General features: G+C 45.2%; 1 long non-coding RNA gene across 1 annotated transcript in view; it reads right to left on the bottom strand.

The window, feature by feature from the left end:
* Nucleotides 1-212: 212 nt before the first annotated feature.
* Nucleotides 213-18,911, bottom strand: part of LOC117358754 — a 70,362-nt gene continuing 51,663 nt past the window's right edge. The window contains exons 2-3 of the long non-coding RNA XR_004539076.1: nt 7,846-7,951; nt 213-267 (exon numbers count right to left, since the gene is read on the bottom strand). This is a non-coding gene — a long non-coding RNA (uncharacterized LOC117358754). The remainder of the gene's footprint in view (nt 268-7,845; nt 7,952-18,911) is intronic.

Genomic DNA, 18,911 nt, shown 5'->3' with positions numbered 1-18,911 from the left:
CTACACAAAGCACACTGACAGCAGATGTAAATTCTCAAAATTGACATAATTCAATCACTAAATTCAAAAATAAAATAATTCCCCCCTACCTTTGTTGTCTCCCTCCCTCCATGCTATGCCTTACCTTCTGGCCTGCTCCCACCTGGCCATTTTATGCTGCCCCCGGTGTTATCTTCAGGCCAGCTCCCTCTTCCTCACTGATGCAGTGCATAAAGCTGCGGGCAGTGGCTCCTTGCGCGTCCCGTGCCTCATCTGGAAGCCTTCCCTCTGACGTATTTTGAGGAGTTAAATTATTTCATTAAAATATTGAAATCATATCATATGTATTGTTGTTTTAATAGTTAAAATAAGAAGGGGAGAAAATGATTGTTTAATGTAATAATTGTATAGTTAATAATGTGTTTTTATGCAGTTTGTATGATTTACCATTTGTATTGCACTATCAAAGTTTAAAAATCAATAAAGCACAGTTACTTACCGTAACAGGTGTTATCCAGGGACAGCAGGCAGATATTCTTAACGTATGGGTGACGTCACCGACGGAGCCCCGGTACGGACCTTTTTAACTAGAAAGTTCTAGTTGGCCGCACCGCGCATGCGCGAGTGCCTTCCCGCCCGACGGAGGAGTGCGTGGTCTCCAGTTAGGATAAGCCAGCTAAGAAGCCAACCCGGGGAGGTGGGTGGGTCGTAAGAATATCTGCCTGCTGTCCCTGGATAACACCTGTTACGGTAAGTAACTGTGCTTTATCCCAGGACAAGCAGGCAGCATATTCTTAACGTATGGGTGACCTCTAAGCTAACAGAGAGGGAGGAGGGATGGTTGGCCATTAGGAAAATAAATTTTGTAACACAGATTGACCAAAGTGCCCATCCCGTCTGGAGAAGGCATCCAGACAGTAGTGAGTAGTGAACGTGTGAACTGAAGACCAAGTGGCCGCCTTGCAGATTTCCTCAATAGGCGTGGAACGGAGGAAAGCCACAGAAGCAGCCATAGCCCTGACTTTATGGGCCGTGACAGCACCTTCCAGCGACAGGCCGGCCCGAGCATAACAGAACGCAATACAGGCAGCAAGCCAATTGGACAGCGTTCGTTTAGATACAGGGTGACCCAGACGGTTAGGATCGAAGGTCAGAAAAAGTTGAGGAGAGGAGCGGTGAGCCCTGGTACGGTCAAGGTAGTACGCCAAGGCACGCTTACAATCCAGCGTGTGAAGAGCCTGTTCCCCAGGATGAGAATGGGGTTTTGGGAAGAAGATCGGTAGCACGATGGACTGGTTGAGGTGAAAGGCTGAAACCACCTTAGGAAGGAATTTAGGATGGGTACGCAGAACCACCTTGTCATGGTGAAAAACAGTGAACGGTGGATCGGTGACCAGTGCATGTAGCTCACTAACCCTCCTGGCAGAGGTGATGGCAATGAGGAAAAGCACCTTCCATGTGAGAAGTTTGAGCGAGGTAGTAGCAAGAGGCTCAAAGGGGGGTTTCATGAGGGCTGACAAAACCACATTGAGGTCCCAGACGACCGGGGGAGGCTGAAGAGGTGGTTTGATATTGAAGAGGCCTCTCATGAACCGGGAAACCAGAGGATGAGCCGTGAGGGGTTTTCCAAGGATAGGCTCGTGAAAAGCAGTGATGGCACTGAGGTGGACTCTGATTGAGGTAGACTTGAGGCCAGCGTTAGACAGAGAGAGCAAATAGTCCAGTACAGTTTCCACCGCCAATGAGGTGGGATTGTGATGATGCAGGAGGCACCAAGAGGAGAACCGGGTCCATTTCTGATGGTAACATTGGAGTGTGGAGGGTTTCCTGGAGGCATCCAAAATGCGACGGACAGGCTGAGACAGGTTTTCTGGAGAGGTCAGCCCGAGAGAAACCAAGCTGTCAGGTGGAGGGAAGACAGATTGGGATGTAGCAGAGACTGATGTTGCTGCGTAAGCAGAGAAGGAAATACAGGAAGAGGAATGGGCTCCCTGGAGCTGAGTTGAAGTAGGAGGGAGAACCAGTGTTGCCTGGGCCACCGAGGGGCGATGAGAATCATGGTGGCTCTGTCCTTGCGGAGTTTGAACAGGGTCCGCAACATCAGAGGAAGTGGAGGGAAGGCATAGAGGAACCGATCCGTCCAGTCGAGAAGGAATGCATCCGGGGCCAGACGATGTGGAGAGAAGAGTCTGGAGCAGAACTGGGGCAGCTGATGGTTGTGAGGAGCTGCAAAGAGGTCCACCTGCGGAGTGCCCCAACGAGTAAAGATGGAGTGGAGAGTGGGAGGATCCAGGGTCCACTCGTGAGGTTGAAGGATGCGGCTGAGCTGGTCGGCCAGGGAGTTCTGTTCGCCCTGGATATAGACCGCTTTGAGATAAAGGTTGCGGGCTGTGGCCCAGGTCCAAATTCGGAGGGCCTCCTGACAAAGGAGACGAGATCCCGTGCCGCCTTGCTTGTTGATGTAGTACATGGCGACCTGATTGTCCGTGCACAGGAGAAGAACCTGAGGATAGAGAAGGTGCTGGAAGGCCTTGAGAGCATAAAACATGGCTCTGAGTTCCAGGAAATTGATGTGATGTTGACGCTCCTGAGGGGTCCAGAGTCCCTGGGTGCGTAAATCCCCTATGTGAGCTCCCCATGCATAGGGGGAGGCATCTGTGGTGATGATCATGGAATGAGGGGGCGGATGAAAAAGGAGGCCCCTGGAAAGATTTGAGGAGTTCAACCACCATTGAAGAGATCGCTGAAGAGACGATGTCACAGAGATGGGATGAGAAAGAGGATCCCTGGTCTGTGACCATTGGTTGGCGAGGGTCCATTGTGGTATCCTCAGATGGAGTCGCGCCAGAGGAACTACATGGACTGTCGAGGCCATGTGACCCAGAAGAATCATCATCTGGCGAGCAGGGATGGATGGTTGGAGGAGCACCTGTCGACAGAGGTGAAGCAGTGTCCGGTGCCGGTCGGCCGGAAGGAACGCTCTCATGAGGTTGGTATCGAGGAGTGCTCCGATGAACTGAAGGCGCTGCGTGGGAAGCAGATGCGACTTGGGATAATTGATCTCGAACCCCAAGAGATGGAGGAAAGAGATGGTGTGGTGCGTTGATTGCAGCACAAGTGGAGAGGTTGTTGCTTTCACCAACCAATCGTCCAAGTAGGGGAACACTTGTAGGTTGTGGGACCTGAGACAGGCCGCTACCACAATCAGGCACTTGGTGAACACCCTGGGTGATGATGCGAGACCAAAGGGTAGCACTTTGTACTGATAGTGGTGATTCAGTATCTGGAATCGGAGGTAGCGACGTGAAGCCTGATGGATTGGGATGTGAGTGTAGGCCTCCTTGAGGTCCAGGGAACATAGCCAGTCGTGTTGAGACAGAAGAGGATAAAGTGTGGCAAGGGAGAGCATCCTGAACTTTTCCTTGACCAAACACTTGTTGAGGTTCCTGAGGTCGAGGATAGGACGAAGATCCCCTGTTTTCTTGGGTACCAAGAAGTAGCGGGAGTAAAAACCCTGACCTCTTTGGTCTGGTGGAACTTCTTCGATGGCATTGAGAAGGAGGAGGGATTGGACCTCCCTGAGGAGGAGTGGAGTTTGGGAGGAGTGAGAAGCAGACTCTACGGGAGGATGGTCTGCAGGAAGAGTCTGGAACCTTAGTGAGTATCCGTGACGGATGATGCTTAGAACCCACAGGTCTGATGTGATGGCCTCCCAGCGTCGTAGAAAGATGGTGAGGCGGCCCCCGATAGGTTGAGGCAGAGGCAGCGAGGGTTGGAGACTGGCTATGCCCTGGAGAAAGGAGTCAAAAGGGCTGAGGAGGCTTAGTTTGAGGGAGAGGCTTGGCTGTCTGGTGAGATTGCGAGCGAGCCTGAGTGTGTTGTTGTTGTTGTTGGCGAGGCCGACGAGACTGCTGTTGAGGAGGATTAAGTGGCCTAGCAGAAAAACGACGTTGGTAAGAGGACTGAGGTCTGTATGGTCGTGTTGGCGGAGTCTTCTTTTTAGGCTTAATGAGGGTGTCCCATCTCGTCTCATGTGCCGAAAGTTTTTGTGTCGTGGTATCCAGAGACTCCCCAAAAAGTTCATCACCAAGACAGGGCGCGTTGGCAAGGCGGTCCTGGTGGTTCACATCAAGGTCAGATACCCTCAGCCAGGCAAGGCGTCGCATGGCCACTGCCAGAGCAGAGGCTCGGGAGGAGAGCTCGAAGGAGTCATAGATCGAGCGTACCATGAATTTCCTAAGCTGAAGAAGGGTGGAAATTTGTTGCTGAAATAATGGAACCTTGCGTTCAGGGATATACTTTTGCAGAGCAGAAAGTTGTTGTACCAGATATTTCATGTAAAAAGAAAAATGAAATGAGTAATTGTTGGCTCTGCTAGCCAGCATGGCATTCTGGTACAGGCGCTTTCCAAATTTGTCCATTGTTTTACCCTCTCTGCCAGGAGGGGTGGAGGCATAGACACTGGAACCATGAGATTTTTTGAGAGTGGATTCTACCAGGAGGCTCTCATGTGGCAACTGGGGTTTATCAAATCCTGGGATAGGGATGACCCGGTATAAACTGTCCAGTTTCTTAGGGGCACCTGGAACAGTAAGGGGATTCTCCAAATTTTTATAAAACGTCTCCCGTAGAATATCATGGACGGGGAGTTTGAGAAATTCCTTGGGGGGTTGATCGAAGTCCAAGGCTTCTAGAAAGGCCTGGGACTTCTTGGAGTCGGACTCAAGTGGGATGGAGAGAGCCCCAGACATCTCCCGAAGGAATTTCGTAAATGAGGACTGCTCAGGTTTTGAGGTGGATTCAGCCATGGAGGGTTCCTCATCAGTGGAAGAGGCATCCTCCTCGGTACCGAGTGGGGATTGCTCCCATAAGTCAGGGTCCCTGATGGCCGGCTCAGCATGGCGGGTTTTAGAAAGGGACTTGCCAGATCTCATGGATACGGTGCCGGGAGATGAAGACCGGTGCCGATCTCTGTCCCGGGAGGAGTGGTGCCGATCCCGGTCCCGAGACGATTGATGTCGATCCGGGGGCCGGGAGGGGTCCTCCGCCGCGCAGGTCTGGAGTGTAGGCTGTGCCGATAAGACCGGCATCGAAGTGTTCATCGGTACCGAGGGGGTGGCCACTGGCGTAGTGGTGCGATGCTCGGGCCGGACCGGTACCGGAAGGAGTGGTGCCAGCAGGGTTGGAAGCAGTTCCTGAAGCTGGTGCTGTAGGTGTTCCTGCAGTTTGGTCTGGAGGATGGCCGAGATACGGTCCTCCAATGGGGGCACCGGTACCGTTTTACTTTTCTTCGGTACCATAGGTGCCGCTCTACGCTCCGGTGATGAGGAGGCCGATGAAGAGGCACTCACCGTTATCGGAGCGGAGCGCTTACGGGACTTGCGGGACGTCGGAAGGACCGGTGTCACCGCCGTGGCAGGAGGGCGCTCGAGGGAAGTGGAAGGCTTCTTAGCCGGCTTACCTGGCGCTATCGACCCCGCAGAAGGATCAGGTGGTGTCGATGTTGACGGTGCCGATTTCGGCGGTGCCGTCGACGTCGGGGTCGGATCCATAGCAGAACCGGTGCCGAAGAGGAGATTCTGCTGGATTTGTCTATTTTTAAGTGTGCGTTTTTGGAGAGTCGCGCAGCGGGTGCAGGTGTCAGCCCGATGTTCCGGACCCAAGCACTGTAGGCACCAGTTGTGTGGGTCCGAAAGGGAAATCGGGCGTGCACACCGCTGGCACTTCTTAAAACCCGGCTGGGGGGGCATGAAGGGGAATACGGCCTCCGCGAAATCAAAGCCGGAGGCTTGTATGATGGCAACAGGCCCCGCCGGGGCCGGTTGAAAAATAAAGGAAAAAATAAAGTTTTTTTTTTTTTTTTTTTTTACCAATTGGAAAGAAAAGAGAAAACCCGAAGGAAAAAAGTAGAAAAAATCAGAATTAACGCGAGCGGGAAGGCAAAAAAGGAGTGTTCAACAGCCGTTGAAACCACATGCGTCTTCTTCGCTCCGCGGAAACGAAGAAACTGGAGACCACGCACTCCTCCGTCGGGCGGGAAGGCACTCGCGCATGCGCGGTGCGGCCAACTAGAACTTTCTAGTTAAAAAGGTCCGTACCGGGGCTCCGTCGGTGACGTCACCCATACGTTAAGAATATGCTGCCTGCTTGTCCTGGGATAAAGATTTACAAAAAAATAAAAAATAAAATTCTGGACTAAAAAGATATAGTTTCTGTTCTAATTTCCTGTATAATTTTATTAATATTTTGTTAACCGAGTCGAGCCATCCTGTTGGGTTGAATCGGTATTAAAAAAATCAAAGATTAGATTAGATTAAGGCCATTTTTATTGCAGCCATTTTCAGTATTAATGGCTACACACTAATTTACCACCAGTGCATGGCTATTAGTGTATGAGCCCCTACTGCCACCTATTTTGTAGGCAGTTAGGCTCAGATTCTATAAACAGCGCTGTTGTCAATGGCCACTTTAAAAGCGGCCGCTGATCATGTGTCAATCACACGATGGTACCATTTACAATTTTGAGCCAATCAGGGCCTTAAGCCCCTCCCACTGCATTCCAAGATGCATTGGGAGGGGGAAGGCCTGTCTTTCTCAACACACAGTCCTGTAAGCAGGAGGGTGGCCTTCCTTCCTACCGATTTGACAAAGGAAGGCATGGGGAGAGGGGGTCCGGGGTTGTGGGGGAGGTCCAAAAATGTTAGGGAATGTGAGGAGGGGGAGTTCCAGGGATGTCAGGGGGAAGGGTGTAGGGCTCAGCTGATTCTGGCAAGGGGAATCCCCATCAGCTGATCTGGCAGGAATCCACGAAACCGGCTCAGCTATTGGGGATTCCTCTGCCACAATCAGACAAGGCTTCTCCCGCAAAACATTACTATTTTCGTTCCCAACTCCCAAGGGATGCCAGTACAAAAGATTCCTGGACAGGACACTATCCTTCCAATACCCTAAGCGACCTTCTCCTGAATTCTCCATCATACCAATCTTTCAGAAAAACTCTGAAAACCCACTTATTCAACAAGTTTGTCTGAACTTCCAAACTCCCAATCCAGACAAACTATACCCCCATCTCACCCCTGCTCTTTCTCCCTTTGCATCTCACTACTCTTCTGCCTTCCCACTCCCACTCTAAACCAATGCTGTAATCTTACATTGTACCTCTCCTTCATAATACACCATCTTGAAATGAAAAGATATGACGGGATATAAATAAAGCTATTATTTACTGCAAAAGGACCATTAAGGTACTGAGGGAATTCATTAATGTGTGTTACTGTTAAGACGGGTCATTATACCACAAACCGTGCTATTTTGGCACAAGGTCCCATTTTATGCAATGAAAACTTTTGCTAAAATGGCACAACTTGTGGTAAAATATCGCTTCTTAACAGTAGCACACGTTGACAAAGTCCTTTATTAATCTGACTTTCTGACCAAATCTTCCATCATATGTACCTGCTTACTTGAAATCACATCATTTTACCCAATTTTTAGGATTCTCTTAAAGCGCCACGTTTTACTTCTTCATATTTATGATCTATTTGTCACAAGTTAAGGTTTCACTTTCTTATCGTAACATGAAAAAAAAAAAGAAGTCTGCACTAAGTAGCATTTTCTTTAAGTTTCTCCTGGGAAATTCCTTAAATCTCAAATCATGTTTCCTGATTCCGATTGTTTACTTCAGTTAAACCAAAGTTTCAAACTGTCACAAACCGGAATGTTTCTATTAGTTATTTATTCCCAAGAACATGTAACCTTCATTTAAATTACAATTTGGTTATTGTTTGCTGTATAAAAACCCTAATCAGTTTATAAAAATGTCAGAAAAACAAACTGTTTTGATGAGTGTTGCTTGCCAGTACTCACAGGGCTCACTCGAAAGGTGAAAAAAATCTCCCAGAACATCAATTCCATTTTCACTTTTTAAACAGGTCTCTAGTTCTGTAGATATCTCAGTAAAAGATTCCCCCTGCTGGAAAAGAACAGATGGTTTCATTACAATTTGTATGAGGTTGGCTGCTGAGGGGTGAATGATCCTCCAAATTGGGCAGAGCGATGGAATTCTGAATTCTATCTTCTGTGAAAAATTTCACACAGCGTATAATTGCATTGGATATTTAGTGCCATATAACCATGTGCCTAAGAGCCCTGAATCAGGCTCCAAATATCATAATGTAAAGGTCTAATGCTTGTTAGAAAATGTTTGTAAGTATTTGCATTTTGATCTCTTTAAGAATTCAAGAGGATATTACATGAGGTTTATAAAGGGCTTTTTTTTCTGCATCTTTTTCACACATTTCCATTAGCAAATCTGCATATAAATAGTAAATCAGCCTTTAGCATGTGCTTTCTAGAGTGACATTATTAAAGTCTATTTCCTAATGCTGATTGCTGCAGTTGACATCAATTTGTGATTGCCTGTTACTGAATTAGTCCTAGTAAATGATCTACAGATATAGAATCTCAATCCATGTAATGCAGCTGAATACACAATTCAACATTTATTCAAGAAATGAGATTTCTTCATACCCATCCTTGTGTCTTTCACCATCCTCAAGCTTATTTGTCCCATGTATAAGAAAGAAAGTAATTAGACTACATTCTCAATATTAGTTTTGATATAAGCAAGTTGTTTGCATAGGTATTTCTTTAGCGATGTGATTGAAAACTCAAGGACCTGGTTTATCAACTGATTCCCCCTAGGCATAGAAAACAATGTGAAGTTCATGGCAAGCATGCTTTATCACCGGTGCTTTTGTTTACATGCTGCTAACCAAATTAATGCATGTACCATGCAGTATGGGAGTGCAATAAGCCAATGTTTAAATTATGATTATTGGGGGGGAGGGGGAGGAGGAGTTCATTTCCACTGTAGACAATGCAGAAATTATTTAACTTATTTTCTTGTCCTTTGGCAAACAAAGGAAAAAATGATTGCTGCAAAATCAAACACATTTTACTTTAGTTTTCTTATTTCAACAAAACAAATGCTCAACAGGTCTATGAAAATGAATGTTTTTGTAAAATAATGTGCAAAGATTAGGATCTATCCACTATGAATAGAATTCTTCCATCACTTATGGTATCAGTATTTGTATCTTTTTGTATTGTACTATAAGGGCAATATTCTAAGTACTAGTGTTTAAGCTTGTTACATTAATGGGTGCTAGAATATATGCCTGTCTGTCTTTCTTTATTTATGTCTCTCTCCCTGCTCCTGTCTCTTTCTTCCTTTCTTTCTGTCTCTCTCCCTCCTGCTATTTTTCTCTCTCTCTCCCTGGCACCCTTTGTCTGTCTGTCTTTCTTTCTGTCTGTCTCTCTCCCTGGCCTCTTTTGTCTGCCTGTATTTCTTTCTGTCTCTCCTCCCCCCCCCCCACACACACACACACTTTCCTTTGCAGAAGCAGCAGCGGTATTTCCCTTCCTCTCCAGGTCCCTGTGAAGTAGTAGCAGCATTTTCCCCCACCCCCCATTCCCTTTTCTCCCCCCCCCCACTTTCCTTTGCAGAAGCAGCAGCGGTATTTCCCTTCCCCTCCAGGTCCCCTTGCTGCCACAAATGCAGGACTCTACTTTTTGGCGATCGTGGTGGCTGATCCTCCTCTAAAGAGCAGCCTGTGATGGTGGCCAGCTTTATCGAAACTTGCAGGCCGCTCTCCAACTCGGTAACACGTTCCCTCTGACGCGATCCCGTGCGTCAGAGGGAACGTGCTACCGAGGTTGGAGAGCGGCCTGCGAGGTTCACTAAAGCCGGCCACCATCGCAGGCTGCTCTGAAGAGGAGGATCAGCAGCAGTGGCGGCGGCGGCAGCAGCGGCGAGTGAGGGCGGGAGGTGTGTTCCCTGCTGAGGACGCAGGCAGGGAGAGAGCTTGCCTGGCTTCCATGGTGAGTGAGGGCGGGAGGAGGGGAGTGGACAGAATGTTCCCTGCCACCGGATTGGCGGCCACGGATCACACACCTCAGCGGCAGGGAACACGAAATCCTAAGTGCGCATGTTCGCTTAGGCTTTTATTATATAGAATGACACCCAAAAAACAGGTGCGGACTACAGTAGTGCTTACCGTGATTCTATAAAAGGTATGTGCACCTTATAGAATCATGCTAGATGCCAGTGTGCGTCATAACTTTTGGGCATACCTATTTAGGTCATGGAAAACGAGGCCTAAAGAACTGCAAATTCTATCATTTATTTATTCAATTTTCTATACTGTTCTCAGGTACTCAAGAATTTTTCCCTGTCTATCCTGGTGGACTCACAATCTAGCTAATGTACCTGGGGCAATGGGGGGATTGGGTGACATGCCCACGGTCACAGAGAACAGTATGGGTTTGAACCCATAACCTCAAGGTGTTGAGGTTGTAGCTTTGACCACTGTGCCATACAAAAGCATTCTCCTCCCCTAGCCATACCCTCTTTTCAGATTTGTGCACTAGAATTAATGTAGCACTTTAAAGAATTAGCCTACGAATTTATAAGAATACTAGTCTTTAAGCCCGTTACATTAACGGGTTCTAGAATATATGTCTGTCTGTCTTTCTTTCTTTCTTCCTACCCCTGTCTCTTTTTTTCTGTCTCTCTCCCTCCTGCTGTCTTTCTTTCTGTCTGTCTCTCTCCCTGGCCCCTTTGGTCTGTCTGTCTTTCTGTCTCTCTCCCTGTCCCTGTGTCTTTCTTCCTTTCTTTCTGTCTCCCTCCTGCTGTGTGTCTTTCTTTCGGTATGTCTCTCTTCCTGCCCCCTATGTAGCAGCAGCATTTCCCTCCCCCCCACTTCCCTGTGCAGCAGCAGCAGCATCATTCCCCCACCCCACTTTCCTGTGCAGCAGCAGCATTTCCCTCCCCCCACTTCCCTGTGCAGCAGTCGCAGAAGCATTCCTTCCCCCTCCATTTCTTTCACCCCACCCCCACCCCCACTTCCCTGTGCAGAAGCCACAGCAGCATTCTCTCCCCCTCCACTTCTCTGTGCAGAAGCAGCAGCAGTGGTATTTTCCTCCCCCTCCACATCCCTGTGCAGCAGCAGCAGCAGCATTTCGCCATCCCACCCTTCCCTTCCCACGGTCTGGCCGGCTCCCTCAGTCCCTTGCCAGAGTTATTTTTAAGTTTAAAGATGCCGCGGTGGCTCAGCTCACGATCACCGCCTGCATCGGAAGCCTTCTCCGACACAGGTATTGCTCATGAGAGGAACCGCGGCGGCAGCTTTGAACTTTTAAAAAAAACTTAAGGGAGCCGGCCAGACCGCAACATTATCTTGGTGTTATTTCCTTAAAGGGTGTTTACTGTAGCTGAACATTAGTGAAGGTTGAAGTGAGTGCAGCTAGGGATGGTAGGGCTGAGCCAAAGGAAAAGAGAGGCCTAAGGTGTTGAAGGCTTAACATAGAAAAGCCTAGAGAATTCTGAGTAAATTATTTTAAACAGGCTGAGCAGAGTGAGAACCTGGGTTATAGAGCTAAATATAAAAGTTGGGCCAGTAGAGTGTGTAGGTTTTTCCTTTACAGCCAAACTTCTGAGAGACTGGGAAGCCTACATTCCAGAAGACCTGAACAAGGAGGAAAGAAAGCCTGCCAACATGAGAGAGAAGAGCTGGAAGATAAGTTTTTAAAAATTATTTTGTGTGCACACATGTTTTGGGACACTAATTTTCCTACTTGATTGAGTATGCAGGTCACTGGCAAAAGTGGACTTATTAAAAGGGGAGTATAGAGTTATAAATTGGGGCACTCAAAAGGGAGGGAGGGTGTCACTAGATCTGAAAAGGAAATAAACAAGATTTATACACAAAGAACCATTTCTTTTATGAAAATAGAGTAAATTACTGAAACATAAGAAGACACGTATCTGATATTGAACTGCTTTTGGCTCTTAATCCATTTTAGCTACTTTTATTGTTTTTTATTCCCCTTCCTATTGTTTTTAACCTTAATTGTTCTACTTTTATAACTAGATTGTATTTCATCCCGAGTTTTCCCTATGTTTTTATTAATGTATGTGTAATTTAATTTACTACAATGTATTAGTAGTTATAGTATATCTCTTTTATGTTTATCTTCCTATATTTTGTAATTTTATCACTTTGTACATCGCTTAGAATTCGGAATAAGCAATTAATCAAATGTTATAATAAACTTGATAAACTTGATATTAATGTGGGTTGGTAGAGTCTGAAGACTTGGGAACTAGAGGAGAAACAAGGAAAAGTACTTAAACACTTTTTGTTATATTTTTAAACATTGAAATTTTAAGTAGGATGATTTAAATAAATTTTTAATTAGAGAGTACCAATTGTTTTTAGTTGTATTTATTGTAGTTTGTGAACTGGATCCGGCTAGGGTCTTTTTAAATAAAAATATAAGTAACCTATTGAAACAAATTCTATTTCTGTGTCATTTATTTATGATATATAATAATGTAAGTTATTGTCATCCTATTCTTACTTGTCCAGCAACTGCAGCTTGCTGTGTTCCCCATTCCCTTTTCCTATTTATTTGTGCCCACATCTCTCAGAGTGAAGTACTGCCTGAGGTATTGGCCTGGTCAGCGACTATAACAATAGCTGATAAAGTAAGGCAGGACTTTGCTCTGGGGTGTGTGTGGTTACACTAATATTGATTTACAGTGATTCATTACAGGATCTGTAGTGATATCCCTGGTGTGTCACTTTTGTGCAACAGAGGCGTATGAACCAAATTTTGACTAGGCCCAAACCAAATCTTTCATGGCTGAGTACCTGCTTCTTGTGTCTGCATTCAGCCCTGCCATCACCATGGATGCTGGCATACCAAGTAACATCTGCACTTCATCACAATGTATTGAGAGGAATAGAAAACAAATTTATGAGACACCAGAATGCCATAAGACCCTTTAGTGGTGGCCAGTAACATCGGCATTGGTGTCTGAATCAATGTGGGCCAGCGAGTTCCCTTGGCCTGTTTTCTGTCATCCGGACAGGAGAAATGTGTGATCTGATTGGGCCAAGATGGACACCTGAACACTGACCTGAGGTCTGCTGGAAGATTTTGGTCTGACTAAGAGAAAAATAAACTTTGGCTTTTGGAGAGGGCAGCTTGATTTCTGTGAGCTCTTCCCTAGAGACCCTACTAGCCTAAGTAAGAGCCTCTCTGTATTTCTGCAGAGAAGGACAAGCTCATATCCCAGGCTTCTCACCTTATAAGAGTGACCAGTTCTTGTTGCCTGCTGAGCCAAAGCGGCCCCTTTGCTTCAGATAACCTGAAGTGATTGCCACGCCCGACCAACATGTGCAAGGGGAATACCACATTCATCAAAACAGCTGATACTGGGCTATGGTAAATATTACTGTGGGAGTAGCTAGATTCAGTCCAATGTGACAGTCAGCGTAAGGACATTGTGAGCATGAGCTATTCTGCTGCTGGAGTTCTTCTCAGGATCCGCCCAGAACTGCAAGGTTGAGGCGGAATAGAAATCAGTAATGTAATGTAATATTTCTTTAGCACTGTAACAAAATATTTATTTAGATCAGGGATCTCAAAGTCCCTCCTTGAGGGCCGCAATCCAGTCGGTTTTCAAGATTTCCTCCATGAATATGCATGAGATCTATGTGCATGCACTGCTTTCAATGCATATTCATTGGGGAAATCCTGAAAACCCGACTGGATTGCGGCCCTCAAGGAGGGACTTTGAGATCCCTGGTTTAGATACTATGTTGTATTCTGCACTACTAGTTATAAGCGTTTTTCTAGAATTCAGTGTGCATTCCTTTGCATTTTACCAATTTTTATTTTCACAAGTATTTATTATTCTGTAATAAATATATGTATATTCTACCTTGGCATTGTTTATTGTGAAATATTTAGATGGAGCTTTTCTAACCTAACTTATTCCCCTAGACCAGGGGTCCTCAGATTTTTTAAACAGAGGGCCAGTTCACGGTCCCTCAGACTGTTGGGGGCCAGACTATAGTTTGAAAAAAAAAAAAACCAAAACCCATGAACAAATTCCCATGCACACTGCACATATCTTATTTGTAGTGCAAAAAAAAAAATGAAAGAACAATACAATATTTAAAATTAAGAACCACTTTGAGAATAGTTGTATAACTACAAAAAAGCAGTATACAAGTCCCATTTCTCTTAATGTGGGCTTAATGGATTTTTCTTTGGAATTATATTGCTTAGTTTATGAGGGTATATTGGGATTTTCCAGTAATTGTTTATTGAATTGGAACTGGAACTGATAAGTCTCGAACCAGTTTGGTTCTAAACATATCTGAGCAGGTTTCCTAGATGCTTTATCCTTTCTTTCAATACATTCACTTACTGTATATGACAAGAAGCTTAGTTGTTTTGTGCAAGGAAATTAGTACATGGCTATTAAATTAAGGAAGTGGGAAATGCAGTCTTTTTACAGCCAAGTTAAAAGTGGCCTCAGCAATGGGGAAAGCCCCACACTAGTTATCATGTCACCACATCCCCCCAGCCAACACTAATGACGCTGGAGCAGCAAAAAACTAACAGATGGTCATTGGGGTTCACAACAAAGGACTCTAAAACACCTGCAGAATGAATCTTAGAACGCACAGAGAGAAGCTATTGGAGCACCAGCATGAGGCTTGAAATATACTGAGAAAAGCTATTGGAGCGCCAGAATGAGGTTTTGAATTCACAAAAAGAACTGAAACAGCATACTGAAGTTTGGAGCGTTTAGTGAAGTACTACCAAGCCCCTGCAATAAAGTAGCCCAAATATCCAGCAACTCACTAATGCCAAACGTTTCCCGCCAGCCGTACCGAACTTCCAAGAAACCCTCCCAGTGGCAGCAGGGCTGTGCATACTAGCCCACGCAGTCAGCGGATGGGTCACATGCCATGGACGCATGACGCTAGCGCTGTGTGCCTGGCTGTACAGCTCATGTGAGGGGGTTACTGGCAGCAAGCAGTGAGGAGTGGTGAGAAATGCAGAGCGCTATAGTAAGAAAGCCACAATGAAGCAGGTCGCAATGGTTAGGAACATGAGCGGTAACCTCTGGAGCGGGGCTGGGTAAATGACCTTGGAGGGCCGTGTCTGGCCCGAAGGCCTTAGACCATCTTGCCCAGAAAATTGCTAGTCAGGGGACTTTTGACTGTTGGCAGAGTGCCTCCAGACAAAGTGATTATCTATGACACCAGTTCCTATTACAGGTCCTTTTACTAAATTGTGGTAATTGATAGCAAATGCTTACCGCACATTAATAAGGCTTACTATGGGATATGCGCTGGTGTCCTGCAGTAAAATGAACAATTTGCATGCCCAAACTGTGCACTAAAAAATATTTTTTAATTTTCTGGAAAGCAGGCATGTTAGGGGGTTAGAGAATGGACACGATAGCGCTAATCGGATAGCGCAAGAGGCATTGCTGCATGGTAATTGATTACTTGGGATTAGTGCAGGAACCCTCACCACCTACAAAATGGAGGCAGTAGGAGTTCAAGTGGTAATTTATTTAATGGCTGTGTGCTAATAGTGAAATTAGTGTGTGCCATTAATTAGAAAAATGGAAAAATTGGCCTATTTCCAGCTGCGGCAAAAGTGGCCTTAGAACACGGCAAAGACTTGCAATAAGAATACACTAAGGCCACTTTTGTCATGGCTTTAGTAAAAGGATCCCTATATATTTTAGAGGATCTGCATACGTTTCCTGTTTAAAACATTTGTTGATTTTTATTCTCTTATTTATCTAATTCACACACATGTATACTGCTAATTCATTGCCCTGGTTAAAATATGCAGCATTGGATCGCAAGAAAATGCCACAGGTATAGCTAGTGAAGCATGATAAAGGTTTTGTTGGGAGATGAGTGACCTTTCTTTGTCAATTTTTTATCCTTCAGGTTATTACTGTCAAAATAGTAAATTGTAGCAAAGGTATAATGGAACCATTAATGAAAGTTATACTAATGTGTTTAATCTAATCAAATGAGGTGGATGATAATGAGGTTGCTGATGCTTTTGAAGCTGTGTCTGAAAATCCAAGAAACAGTGAAAATTATCTGTGTTTCTATTAAGTATGAATTACTACAATTCACTGTCAATATCCTCTCTTATAAATTGTAATCAAGGGTTTATCTTCTAGCTATCAAAATATAGTTTAACTCACATACGAACATAAAAACAGAAGTTATCTAGAGGCACTGCCTTTTTAGTTTTCCTTATTGGATGGATGGATTATGCCACCAAGTCAGCTACTGACCCGTGGCAACACACACAAGGATACCTAGCAACATCTAACTTTGGAATCCACATGCAACTTATTTTAAATTGGTTTAATTGACCGCAACAATTTTCAGCCACCCATGACATCATCCACCAGAGCTCCTCCTTAAAAGGGGAAGGGCCTTAGCAAGAGTGCCTTTGTGAAAGGGCCTTGAGAAGGGACGAGCCACCGCTAAAGGAGAGCAGAAGGAGATCACAGCAGGTGCAAAGGACACACAGCCAGGCAGACACAGAGGACACAGCAGATGCAGAGGACACACAACCAGGCAGACACAGATGACACAGCAGGCACAGAGGACAGCCACAGCAGACACAGAAAACATCCACAGCAGACCGGCAAGTGGGCAGCAATGGAAACAGCAGACAGAAGCATGATGTTGAGCTACCCAATTTTCTGCACCGTCTGCCATATGTATGACTACCTCCCCTCTGGGAGGCAGTCTTACATATGCACTCGAAGCAGAGAACTGGAGAGCCTGAAGAAACAAGTCAGACTCTCGGAGAGCAGAATACCGGAATTGGAGGCACTTCAAGCAGTGGAGGAGGAAGACAGAGATGCAGAGAACATCAAGACAGAGGATGCAGAGAAAATCAAGACAGAGGACACCATCGAAGAAGAAGTCTGAGAGCTGGAGAAGTTCATAGAGGAGGCATATAGGGAGGCCATGGAAAATCACCAACAACAGTGGAACTGCTGAGATACTCCTACAGAGAGTGTGGACCACCCGATGGACAACCACCAGGAAACAGCGGAGGGGACCCACAAAAAGACAAATCCAGTGTAAGCCAACACCAGGATGAGAGAAAATGGACGGGAACAAAGGACACAGACCTATGGCTGTAGAGATGGACATACACCAGGGACACGGACCTGTGGCTGGAGAATCAAGAGAAGATAGAGAGGACAGCAATCATCATGTCTCAATCCATCTTCCTTTTTTTACAGCTTGCCTTCTCCTACCAGGAGCAGATTATGGGACCTTAACAATTTTACCACAGTAACAACTTGGCCCTAGGAGTGGCTTACTCTGCATACCTGTCATCCATCTCATTGAACTGCAATTGCCTGATATTACACTTGCATGCTGCTTTCCTAGACTGTGCAATAAAAATCTTAAACCATTTTTCACCTTGTGCTTATTTATATTGAGTAGCAGCCAGGCATTAGTGTTTCCTAAATAAGCACCATTTCAGCTACTTCATCACATTGGCCTTTGTCTTATCTAGTGTTCCATGAGGCCCAGGCTGCAAAGGAGAGCAGTGGGGAGGCCCTTAGGGGGTGGCAAACAGGGTAGCTGGTATGGCTCCTGCCTCACAGCCTGCAACCAGCATTATATTTGAGAAAATTAGATTATATGAGAGCTGGAGAGGATGAAAAAGTACAACGAGGTGCTTTAACTTGGTGAGCCAGAAGTGGCTTCTTTCAGTCAGGGGAGAGGTTTCCTACACTAAGGCTTAAGATATGGTTAATTGCAGCCATTACGGCGTGCTTCCAGTGCTCTGCTACAAAGCCACAAGCACGTCGTAGCTACTGCCGTAACGATGCCTAAACGGAACAGTATAATCAAACCAGAATTGCTATGATTTTATGGCTTATTGTGTAGCACAGTGGTTAGAATGAAGGTTGGGGTGTGAGCCTGGTCTGGGTTTGACTTCCTCATGTACTTCAGCTGACACAATACCCATTTTAATAAAAATTACAAGATACAGACCAATCAAATCTAATTTTCATCTCAAACAGCACAACATTAACAATACTAGAAGCAATCTATTCTAAAAGTGGAGTTTGCATTTGATAAAAACAGCAGTATTTGACTCCATGTCACATTTATTAAACCATACTTGAGATACTGGCTTTTGGGACAATGAAAGCAGTACTTTAAGCCATTGAGCTACCAGTCTTTTGTGATATGATAGCTAAGCATATGATACATAGGCAGGTCAGTAAGCTATGATAGGACAGGGGAATCAGAGAACCTGGAGTAGAAGGTGGTGTAGCTTAATGAGTAAAAGTGCTGTGCTGATTTTGCAGAGGTTGTGAGTACAGCTCCCAGCCCATCTTTTACTTGTGGCATCGTATCTTGCAGGTGCACCTTGATGATCTCACAATGAAGTCAGCATTGTGCAGCTGCACACCTCCCTTTGCAATTAATTAGAAGCCACATTCAGGTCTGTTCTGTGTGTTATTCTGTTTTTAAGCTTGGCCAAATGAAATTCTGGGCTTTCTCTTTGCTTTGAAGAATGTGCTGATTGTAGCAATGTTTAATGAGAAAGAGAGTGTTATTTAGAGCAGGGAAACTAAAGCTGTGATTTTCATTATTAGCTAATAACATTGCTTCTTTAGGCAATTTTAAATTCAATATTTATTTATTTAGATTTTTATCCCATCCTCCCAGTAGCTCAGAACGGTTTACAAGTAAACATTCACAATGGATTGAATTGGACATACAAGATTATACAGTAGATTTAAATACTTGGACATACGAGACTGTGCAGTAGTTTAGATATAGGGACTATACAGCAAATTAAGAACAGTAAGTTAAATATAAGTAGTTTAGTTTAGATACAAGTTATTTGAGTATAGGCTGAGAGTGGACTATACAGGAATTTAGGCAGAAGATTAGAATGGAGAAAGAAGGGTAGAGATGGGGTTTAAGGGGGTTGGGTGTAGACTGAGGGTGACCTTTAGTTGAAGAGGAGGGTCTTTACCATTTTCT

The sequence above is a fragment of the Geotrypetes seraphini genome, chromosome 4, assembly GCF_902459505.1.
Source record: "Geotrypetes seraphini chromosome 4, aGeoSer1.1, whole genome shotgun sequence".
Taxonomy (NCBI): Eukaryota; Metazoa; Chordata; class Amphibia; order Gymnophiona; family Dermophiidae; genus Geotrypetes; species Geotrypetes seraphini.
Note: the sequence above shows the minus strand (reverse complement) of the source record. Positions and strands in the feature narration are given on the sequence as shown.